Source organism: Typopeltis vanoorti, chromosome 9 (assembly GCF_054136105.1).
Source record: "Typopeltis vanoorti isolate ZY-2024b chromosome 9, IOZ_Tvanoo_1.0, whole genome shotgun sequence".
NCBI classification, from domain to species: Eukaryota; Metazoa; Arthropoda; class Arachnida; order Uropygi; family Thelyphonidae; genus Typopeltis; species Typopeltis vanoorti.
This window is the reverse complement of record NC_143557.1, coordinates 102,356,171-102,367,999: the sequence shown is the minus strand read 5'-3', so window position 1 is coordinate 102,367,999 and position 11,829 is coordinate 102,356,171. Positions and strand designations below refer to the sequence as shown.

The window sequence follows — 11,829 nt, the reverse complement described above, 5'->3', positions numbered from 1 at the left end:
AGCAGATTCATTCAGTAATTCAGGAATTCAGTTTCAGATATTATTGCAGCCCACTTGAAGATGTTGTTGTCGTCGTTTAACAAGTATCCCGAACTTGAGGATCCCTGCAAAATATGGGGACTGCGAATCCCTTTGTTTAGCACAAAGAGACAGCACGTTCCCATGAAGAAACCCATCAACTTATTGAATGATCATCGGACAAAAGACTGAAAAGTATTTTTAAGTTGACGAGTAATTCGATATTCTAGATAAGATCGAAAAATGAATATCGAAATATACATGAAATAGCAATAAGATTTCTTCTTTGTTTTATTCTTGCTATATACCGTATACTTGTACGTATTTTTTTTAAGCTACATATTTTAAAATACATAATTTACATTCTTAGTAAACCTATCATAATAAACGATTAATTCGTTAAGAAAGTCTCATACTGTGGATTCTACATGCGCAATCTCACATTGAGCAAACTATTGTTGCAATGGTGCTTTAACATTAAACAAAAATTCTTATCAGTCTATTAGTGCATATGACCGACGCTTTCTCAAAGATTTTACGCCATCTAGGATAAAAATACAATTATTTTCCGAATCAATCCTTGAGAACTGCATCATTTTTTACCTCTCTTCCATACTACTGTTCTCCAAGTTTATTACCCAATGGAATGCCAAAACAAAATACTGATTTCACTTAATTTTATATGCATGACAAGCATTCGTTTGGGTCACTCATATAAAGCCTTTCGTAAAGATTCGTGAATATTATATAATCATTTAATCAACGTTTAATAAAAGAATTTATAAAAATGTTTAATTAAAAATAAAATGTAATCCACTTTTAGATTAGTAGCAGTTTAGGTACGATTACGGGTTCGCAAATATGGTATTCCTTAAAAAACAGCTAAAATCAGATACCTCATTAGATAAACTCTCAGGTTACCTTTTTATTCTAAATGAAATTTTAAATTATTGAAAATTTTGATAAGATTTGAGGGTTCAGTATAATGATAATCTGTAATTACCGTATTTTGTTTCCACACTGAAAATAAGCAGTTTCATTATAAATAGACGTTACTTCAACAAAGAAAAATACTAAATTTTTTATTAAACTATGAACAGATGAAACGTAACTATTCATTCTAATTACTGATAGGATTAATTACACACTGCTTAATTTTTGTTGAATCAAGAAGGACTTTATTTCATTGTTGTCAAAAATAAGATTGATTTCACTGTGACCATCTCTATTTAAACTTAGATCGAATGGATAAACCAGTCACTGTGGAATAATTTCTTCTTGAGCTATTCTGAAATTGGCAGGTCGAATCTTCATCTCAGTGGCGGCAAGCGAATAATAAACTCCTCTCCATCCGCTCCAGTTAACTCCATCAGCGTAACTCGTATGATTTCCTTTCAGATACAGTCCGTTGATATTGGACGAATGACATGAGGAATACCACCAAGCACCGCGATATTCTTGGGCGCAATGTTTTTCCCAAATGTCGTTATCCCTGTCCTTCGTGGAGAATTTCTGTCCGTTCTGAGGAAGAAAAGAATTGCCTCTGGAAACAAAAGGAGCGGCTGAGAAATGAAAAAAGAAATAATGATACAAGCTAAATGAGACTAGCATCTCTAATCATATAAAAGATGGAAAAGCACCGAAGTTGAAAAACCTTCTGCCTTCACCAATATTTCTTAAGAAACAAGTGCATTGAATTTAACATTTAAATAATTCTCATGAGCTTGTTTAATTAAACTGAAATTTCTATTTATTTAAATTTAGCGTAAAATTTTTGTTGCCTCTTTGGTATTTTACAGCTTGATAAAAAACTTAGCCTTTCAAATTATTTAAATTAATTAATTCTAAGGAAGATTTTAATTGCACAGTTAGATATCGTAATAAAATACGAAGACATTAATAAAAGTAATCTAAAATTTCTAAAAGAAACTTAACGATTTAAAACAAAATGTGATAAACATCCATATAACAAATTCAGGGAGTTTCTTCCATTCCAATTTCCAGTTTTTATTCGAAACGTGATATGTCTTATGTTTGACTATTTTATTTTATTTTTTCACATTTGCTGTAGGAAAATGCCACAAAATTGGATAAAAATCATGAATTAAATTGACATCTTGAGACTTACCGGCATCTCCCGTGTAATCGCTAACATGCAGTGTATAATTATTCTCTTCCTCTTCAATCCAAAACTGATCGTACACGGCAAACCTGGAATTACCTTCCATGTAAGATCAAATCTAATGGAATTCTTTCTCTGTTCAGATAATGCATGTATCTTATCGTTACCTGAAAAATGGATTTATTTAATAAGACACGTTTATTTTAGAATTTGTTTTGATTTCATTAAAAATATCCTGATTTTTAATAAGTAAAAAGGCAAACCTTCAATGAGTGAGAAATAGACTATCATCAAAGCGCATTATGCAGCAATTTTAGTTTTTATATGTCGTATTATTTTATGTGTCATATTATTTTTACCTTATATGTTTATTTTAAAATAATTTCACAAATTCAACATTATTTTATTTTTTAAAGTATCAACATTATATAAAATAATATGTATCGATTATTATTTTATTTTTATAGTTATCTTTAACTAATATTAATTGTAATATTCAGATAAAAAGTTTAGTATCACTTGCGTTAACAATTTATGGTCTCCTTACCTAACCAGAAGTCTCGATCAATATCTCCGAAGCCATTTTTATATTCTTCCCATCCTTTGTAAAAAAAATCATTAGCTCGTCCAAAATCACCTCTTCTCTGAATAACCTAGGGATATAGTTCTTTTTCAGCAAATTTAAATAAAAATAAATATTTACACTTTGACTATTATCATCAGATTTCTATAATCTCGCCTATAGATTGCATACACAAATAATTCTATACAATAATTCTAAAGCCGTTCAAATTTTATCGCAGAATCTACGAACGAAAAAAGAGAAATATTTTTATTGCCTGTACTTAAATATAAACTGAATTTATTCTTAAAATTATTAAAGGTTCGTTTATAGATAGATAATATTGGAAATTTATTTCTTTTGTTCATATTTATTGTTTTTAGGGGATTCTGTGACCAAATAAAGACTATTTAAAAGATTTTTTGTGGTAATTTTGAACATCATTCGGTGATTTCCATATAAAATATAAATCCCTGTAAAGTGAGCATAACGGCATATCTAGAATTCTAACATGATGTCCAATTAAAATGTTGGGACTTGATGATGAGATGTTTGACCTAATAATAATGTCATTAGTGCAATTTTAAATCCTAAGCAATTTTCTCTTAAACTGGTGATTGTTCTTTTTTGATAGAAATATCAACAAAATTTTGAACACTTTCAGAGAACCAAGTGAGAGACGATTTACTCACCCTTCGATATTAATGAAATACATAGTTTTTTTAGAAGGTTTATTCCGATATAAGATCAATAACTTCGTAAGTCGAAACTTGAGATATTAATATCAGTAATTAACACTTTGAGTCTCTTGAGATAATTAAATGTAAATATGAACGAAAAAATGCACATTAGTTTTAGGATCAAGGGTACCCTGTCTTTAATGAAACATTCTCACAATGAATGAAAATCTATTATGACCAACTCATTGCAGATGGATAAAAAATTAATTACTAACATAATTTGAAGCTTCAAAAGAATTTGAGTTTTAGTTGTCTTTTCACTAACTGCAATTACGTGTCACTGGATACTTCGGCATAATCACGTAGACTCAGTGGTTTAACAGCATATTTTCTTGAAACTCATTTTTCTGTTCAGTATACTTAGTATACTAAGTATACTTCAGTATACTTAGTTCCCTTGAATTTCATTTGCGACTAGTGCAAGAAACTCTAAGTTTGCCTTCACTCAACGTTTTATTCAGGTTCATCCAATAATATGTATCATGAGCATCTTCCTAGAAAAATTTGACATCATTCAGCATAACTTCATCATTGTATTGATGAAGTTATGCTGACATCCGAAATCATCATTTTAATTCCCCGTTGGCATTTTAGCTTCCTGATGTGTCCACCTTTAAATGATCACAATTCAAATTTTGTTGTGTCTTTCATAAGTGGAATTTTTATTTGCATCAAATGTGTATGTATTACATTTCTAGATCATAAAATAAAGAAATATTAATATTTTCTTTTTAGAAAGATAAAATTATAACTGTTAAAAATTAAAAATTTTTTACTTCAATGTTTAGGAGTTTCCCAATTTCCTTTAACTCTAGTACATTTTTTAATTAAAATTTTGAAAAATACATTTTTGTGGGTTAATATGGAATCGTATGCGTAATATGGAATATTTGTTTCCATTCATAACACTTAGATATATGTGGTTTTATAAAAATTTTATAAATAAAATTGACAGAAAACAGTCCTATAAAAAGAAAATGCCTACTTGTAAGTCACACTTACAAATTTCTCAACACTAGCACATATACACCATACAGGCTTACGATTCTCATACTGTAATCTCTGACCCCAGTCCTCTTCCCCTGGTCTTCTGAGTATTTCCCTCAACAAAAAAATACACGTTTGTCCTAACTGCCTAGTTTGTCTTTGTAGATGAACTGCATGCCAGAAGCCATATTAAGTTTGCAACTCTCAACGTCACAGTCACTAGTTTAATCGCTGAAGTTGCTTTAACGTTGCTTCTAGACATTGAGTCTCTTCCACTGCTTGTTCTAAATTGTATGGCAACTCCATAACTCCTAGAGAGCATGAAGATAAGTTGGATTGATCATTCAATCCTATCTTCATTAAACCTATTCTTTGGGATTTGTTTTGCTAGAATCTTCGCTCGTTTTGAACATGCGGAATAGCGTTGTTCTTGATGCACTGAATAGCTTGGCTGCTTCCAAGTACTCCAATTTCTTGTATGAAACTACCGGAATGATCACTATCATACGACACAGGTGTTATTTCTCCCGTCTATTAGCCAGATACATTTCTTGCTGCTTCGACATGCTAAGAAGGAAGGAACAGCCTAATACAAAACTTTCAGAGTAATATCGAATATTGAGAGCTTGTCAGGTAACATGAAATGTCAACTGTTCCATAACACCCGAATATCCCTGTTTTCAAATTATGAGTATGTTCCCATGAACTGAGAGTCTCAGAAAATGTGTAAAATAGGCTGAATTGAAATTCAATTCTATATATGGATTACAATCATATATAATAAAGTCGAAAAACTTACATGAAGAATGGTTCGAAATACTAAAACAAGAAAAATAATATATACTCAAGATAAAAGCTCCCCAAGACATTCTCTCAAGCATTGAATATATTTTAACGGACATATTAACGGAGTTAATATATCCACTGTATTCCTCCAATTCTGGCGTTTATTATACATTATGATGTCCACTACGGTATCAACCTCTCAATATCACGACCCTTTCCCATGACAAAGATAATTTTCAAATTTATATACTGTACAATGACTATATGATCGCAAGTACTTACGGTCCATCCACCCCCATCAGTTCTCATATCACAGTAGACATCGATGCTGTCCTTGACAACCCGATTTCTTGGCCAGATCTTGTATATACCACTAGTGTTGAATCCTCCTTCTAGCACCTCTGCACAGTCCACTGGTTTGTAGTTCAGATGGCCCACTATTTGGGAAATAAAACAACATTAGATGATTTTTATCATTTAAAAAGTGAGATATTTATATATTCGCTATAGAAATTGAAAAATAAAAGTCAGTGTTTTAAATTTATGTTCTACATGTCGGAAGGAAGTTACAGAAGGAGAAACCTAATTACATTCTTTTGGAAATACTTGGAGAGCATTCTGAGAGAAATTCTATTCCAGGGAATAGAAGAAGATAGAAGCAGGTAAGAAGAAGAAAAAACGCAGAGAAAGAAGATTCACTGAATTTACACGTGTTCTGAAAGGCAAAGGGAAAATATATGGGTTTACGACGAGGCACTGAATCCAAAAGATTATGTAAAGCTGGAAAACATTTTAATTTTTTCTTAACTTCTGCGAGAAATTAGCACAAAACTCTCTTCTTCGCGGAAGGAAATGCCTGTTAACGAATGCACTGCCATTGATTTCATCAGACACCATATTAAGAATTACGCAAGTGGGACAGTGCCACATTTATAGTGCATAACAATCATCTTGTAACTAATATTATTAACATATGATGGTGAAAGGAAGTCATTTCGACCGCCTTGATTCACGGAGAGTGTTATTGGAATAATAAAGATGATTTTAAGTTTGGTCCATCGTTATTCAGTTCAGTGAGTTCTTTGAGTTGGCATAACACTAACTGGACAGCATAACACTGAAAAATCATTATATTGAATGACCAAGCCTAAAGCCCAATCTTCAGGTCAAAGAGGCAGTGTTCAAATCAAACATTATGTTACCATAATTGGCATTATATTAAAAGATTTTAGTGAATATCACATTTTCCTTAACCTATGGAATAGCACACTCAGAAATGATATTCTCTTGGCTCTCCAGGAGAATATGAAATTCTAATATCATGTCCGTTTCTAAATCTAGAGCATATCGCGGGTATGTCAAGGCAAAAGTTAGGTGTTAACGAATATTATTCGTATTAAAAGAGAATAAGCTTGAATGGAAAATAAAAATGACTATCACCTTTAGAAAACACGTCCTTCAGTAATGTGAAACCTTCTTCAATGTTTTCCTTGGAACGAATCACGTCACACTGAAGATCAACTTCTGCTTTGCTCAAGAGCAAAACAGAAATGAACACCAATGACTGTTGCATCATCTGTAACAACAAAAAAAAATCGGTGCTCATTACTAACACAAAATGAAATCCAATTAAGAAGTATAGTTCTTAGAGAACAGTTATCAGACTGTATGAATGGTTCTGAATAAACAGTATTGCTAAGCACTTCAGGTATCATATTTCAATGACAGGGTTTTCTCCTTCACTGAATTTACATATGAAATATTGCTAACAGTTCTTTAGATTCAAGTCACCATTTGATTGTGAAATTACAGATACAACGAAAAAAAGAACTGAAGATAGAAGGCACTGAATAAAAGGAGTGAAGACAAACACTTAACGCAACTAAAAAAACTATCCTTGAACCCATCTAGAATTACTCCTCCATTAATCGTGGACAAGAAAAATTAAATTAAATTAAGTTACACACAGAAGTAACTACCAGTCGTAGTGTGTTACACCAGAGTCCAACAACAAGAAAGTAAGTCCAATTATCAACATCGATCAAGAAAAGAAAACAAAACCAGAAGAATAAATATTTTAATTTTCTAAGGACCAACGATTCCTAGGTATTTATGAATTAGAATTAGAAAACTTGAATGTAATTTCAAGTGAATCTGACGTAACTATTCTCCCAATAGAGTGCTTTAATTTCCACCTCGGTCCTTAAGAAAAGCACATTTTAAAATATTCTGATTATTTTGCATGTCTGGGGGAACATATTCAATTGGAAAATATAAAATTTAATGTTTTTGGGTGTTTGAACAAATCAATATACAACGATTACACCAATTACGAACTCAACGTGTTATACATAAATAAATGTAAGGTAAAGAAACATTGACTTATATTGCTGATATTGCTCAATAGCTCCTTACAAATATACAAAAATACTAATCCTGATCAGTTTCCACAAGTGATGCAGAGGTTTCTGCATAAATTATTAATCTTCACCAGCTCTACACTCTATGTACACGGAACAAAAGAAGTGGCATCATAGCGTTCACCAATGGAAAGTACAGCATGATGGAAACATTAAATCGTTACGAATGTGAGAAAACACTAATTTTGGAAATCACAACTACGACAATCTTAGCCTCACACGCTAAACATAATATACCAAATCGCCCGAGGAAAACAAATGTGTTGACCACTTTCTTCACGATCTAGAATTATCGCTAGGAAGTATCATCTACCGTGCCACAAAGAAACCCATTGTAGTAAAATACTTTAATAAAAATTGAGATAAATATTTACCTTTAATTGGAGAGCCAAGCAAATTGTACTTGCTAAAGAATTGGTTAAACCACTTTGTGTGTGCTTCCGTAAACCTTGAACGGAACTGAGGAACTAGGAAGAAAAGTAGGACGGAAGCTCATTAAAATCACAAATTTCCTCAGTATATCATGAAACCACTTCCTTCACGGTAACTAATTATTCCACATACTCTGGTTAACATGGAACGAATAGGGGAGTAACTGAGACAAAAAGAAAAAAGTTGGCATACGTTTTCCTTTTGACTGTATTATCTTTTATAACTTTGTAATTTTTAATGCGAAATTGAAGTTTATATGCTAAACTAATTATTAACAAGTTAGGATTTTGATATTCAAATTTTTCGTCATGTAGTTATCTATACAATTGACCCCCTTTAGAAACCTGTCCTTGTGAAGTTGGTAAACAATTAACAGTTGTACTGATAACTTGAAATATATATTTTAATTGACATTAGCTTAATAGATATTAAGTTAGTGTCAATTAAAATATAATATCCTTCAAATTATCAGTACAAAAAGTTGCTTTCTTGGCTAACTGAACCTTTCCCTCTCTCTCTGAAAAGACTTGCTTTATTTAATATCTGCTTGCATAATTTGATTAATAAATTATTCACATTTAAAGCAAACGAAAACTCTCCATGTTTGTCCATATAATAGCCTCAATCGAGGAAGTTCTCATTCTCTTTGGTGCTAGTCATTCATTCGGCATGTTGTTAGCAGTCAGTAGATCATATTTCTTTCATAGATTGAATACGACGTAATTCATAAATGATTTTTCAGCATGTTTATAGCAGTCAGTTCTTCCCTTTTCTTTTATGGATTGAATACGACGTAATTGATAAATGCTTTTTTTTTTGTTTCTCTTGTTGTATCTCGTATAATTACATTAAATCTCTATTTAAGACACCGGTGTATAAAACTCAACGTTATTCATCATGTTCAAATAAACCCTTAATTAATATTTCGATTAAATAATTATAACTGTTTTGACATCATTCATATTTTAATATATTGTATAGCATTTATTTTTCGATTTCTAACTAAAGAAGACTCCTTAGTAGTACGTTGCTTATTTATTAATTTAATTATAATTTGCTTCATAATTAGAAATATTGTCGTGCATTTTGAAATGAAAATGTAAAGGAAAATGAAATGAATTCAAATAAGTTACTTTAACTTATTTATGTTGAAGTGAAGCAACATTATGAAGAGTGCCTAATGTCGAATTAGGCCTAATGCTCAAATGAGAGAGCAGCATTATTTTGTGATTAAGATGATTGCGCTATGAAATCAGATATGTTTTATACACGAAAGGTATACCTATAAGAAAATTTTCTTTTAGATATGTTACTGTTCATTCAGAATCTTAGTTAAAAATCATTTTATTACAAATCTTTACAGATATCATAAAATTTATGACAAGACTGCAGAAGAATGTGTATAATCCAATAGTTGTTGGATTATTTTGTTGGACTATACTACTTTGTTCAACTTTATTGAACTCATTAGAAAAGAACTAGAACTGTGTAAGAAAATTATATACCCTATAATCTAATGCATCAAGAAAATCAAGGTTTCCTTACAAGTTTCTTATTGTATTCCCTATAGAGAGGCCTAGCTTCTAAGCATATGATTTTAGTTTAGCTCTGATGATGCATTCTTGAAATCTGACAATGTTAACACCTTTTCATATACCTTATATGTTAATACAAGACAACGTTGATGTTTTCTGTTCCTTTCCCTAATTTTTTTCTCAAACTTCTCATATTGATCTGTACTCTTTGATCAACGTTTTATTTAGAATTTATTATATATCCCTAATTAAAGTTTGAACACAAATTTATTCTGCTAACTTAGAATTTGTTAAGGTTTCTTTTATTAGATATGTTTAAGAATTTTAAATAATCCTTCTCCTACATATCACACTATCTGTTGTGACACCAAAGTGCAATCATCATTGAAACAATCAGAATATTTCTTTTTTTCCCGTAGGCACAGTCTCTGCCTGTTTTCACACTTTTATTTTTTTTTCATTGCGAATGTTATAATAATTTTGTAACAGAAGTAACAAATGTTACGTAACCCTGTATTTAAATATATATCAGTATATTTAAGCTAGAATGACTGAAATATCTCATATTTTAAATAGATTCACCAATGTTTTTCTTACAGTACATAGAGATTAAAAATCATAACGTATATTGATATACTCTTGTGCAACAACCTATTTAATATTCAAGCTTTTTCTGTATATTTTCTCAATTATAACTTTTAACTTTGTTAAAAGTTAAAATTGATAAAAAGTTTGATTGCAAGTTAAAAGTTAACTTTTAACTTGCAATCAAATAAGCTATAGATAATGCTGTTAATATTTTCCTTTCCTCTGCTTACGCATGTTAACAATGTCAAATTTCTGCCTATAATGTCTTAATTTTTAATATGATTCTCCAATTGATACAATCTGTTTAAGTCTCTAATATTTTTCATAACTATCATATATGTTGCCTCACTTTATAACCTTACAATCAGATCCATAACATAAAGGGTGAAATACTGCTTACATACTGCTATTTATTAATTTGGCTAATTTCTCTCTCTTATTCCATCTCGATTTATACAGATAGCGTTTCCCTATTCCAGCTCTGCTTATTCTGTTGTCTACTACCAACTGTTTAGTGAATATGGCAAATTTAATTTGTCATATTCAATGAAAGCTAGGTGTAAATTGCTGAAATATTTTTCTTATTCTATTCTTCTTCATTCAGAATACCGCATGCCTGTTTTCATAGTTTTGGTTTCTTTTATTGCTGATCTTCATTCCAAATTTGATACAACAGTTATTTATTTCATTTCGAGAATCCCTAAGAGTTGCAGAGAATGTGTTTGGGAGTAGAGAATCATCTACAAATAAAGCAAAGAACTAAGTTTGATATCTCCGATTTTAACATTAGGTTGAATACAACCTTCTTTTACAATGCTATTCAAGTAGATGAGGAATGAGATTGCGGATAGTGTGAGCCATTGTCTTAAACCTGCTTTTAAATCAAACCATCTACATGTATTTGGTTCAATTCTAACTCCTGACTTACCACTTGAATATAGTCTATGTATTTCTCTGTATGAATAATGTTCCATTTGCTCCATATAATTGTAGCATTTTGAAAAACATTTCTCTTTGCACCTTGTCGTGTGCATTATCAGATCTATAAAATATAATTACAGATTCTTATTGTATTCCCATGATTATCAGCTATTTTTCGAAAAGAAAAAAATTGATCCTGACAACCTCCTATGTTGCTTGAATCGAGCTTTTCTCATTTACTATACCACGATTTTTCTCAGAATCAGCTCAAATATACTTGCATGAATCCTATTGAAATATTTACACTTACTTGAGAAAACCTCTGTAATTCATCTAGCATTATTTATTTATTTATTACAGGTGGAAAGTATGATAGCATTACTGCAACCATCTACAATTCGACCCTCTGATTCCCCCTTCTTATTTATGCAGCTTACCTACTGGAAAACGTTTTATACCACCATATTTGAGGATTTCTCCCCAATACCACCAACTGCATTTTCGTAGTTTAAGTTTTGATGACGTTTTATACCTCAAATACTAATGCGTACTCCTGTTTGCATTCCTGGGGGGTGGGGGGGGGGGGGGGTGGGGGGGGGGGGGGGTGGGGGGGGGGGGGGGTGGGGGGGGGGGGGGGTGGGGGGGGGGGGGGGTGGGGGGGGGGGGGGGTGGGGGGGGGGGGGGGTGGGGGGGGGGGGGGGTGGGGGGGGGGGGGGGT

At 31.8% G+C, this 11,829-nt stretch overlaps 1 pseudogene across 1 annotated transcript; it reads right to left on the bottom strand.

Annotated features, from left to right (window-relative positions):
* Positions 1-1,076: 1,076 nt before the first annotated feature.
* On the bottom strand, positions 1,077-8,077 carry LOC150103335 (techylectin-5A-like; annotated as a pseudogene). The gene is made up of 6 exons (XR_016548831.1): positions 8,010-8,077; positions 6,656-6,791; positions 5,498-5,652; positions 2,688-2,793; positions 2,147-2,307; positions 1,077-1,580 (listed from the first exon to the last, which is right to left on the bottom strand). The product of XR_016548831.1 is annotated as a techylectin-5A-like (transcript).
* Positions 8,078-11,829: the final 3,752 nt, after the last annotated feature.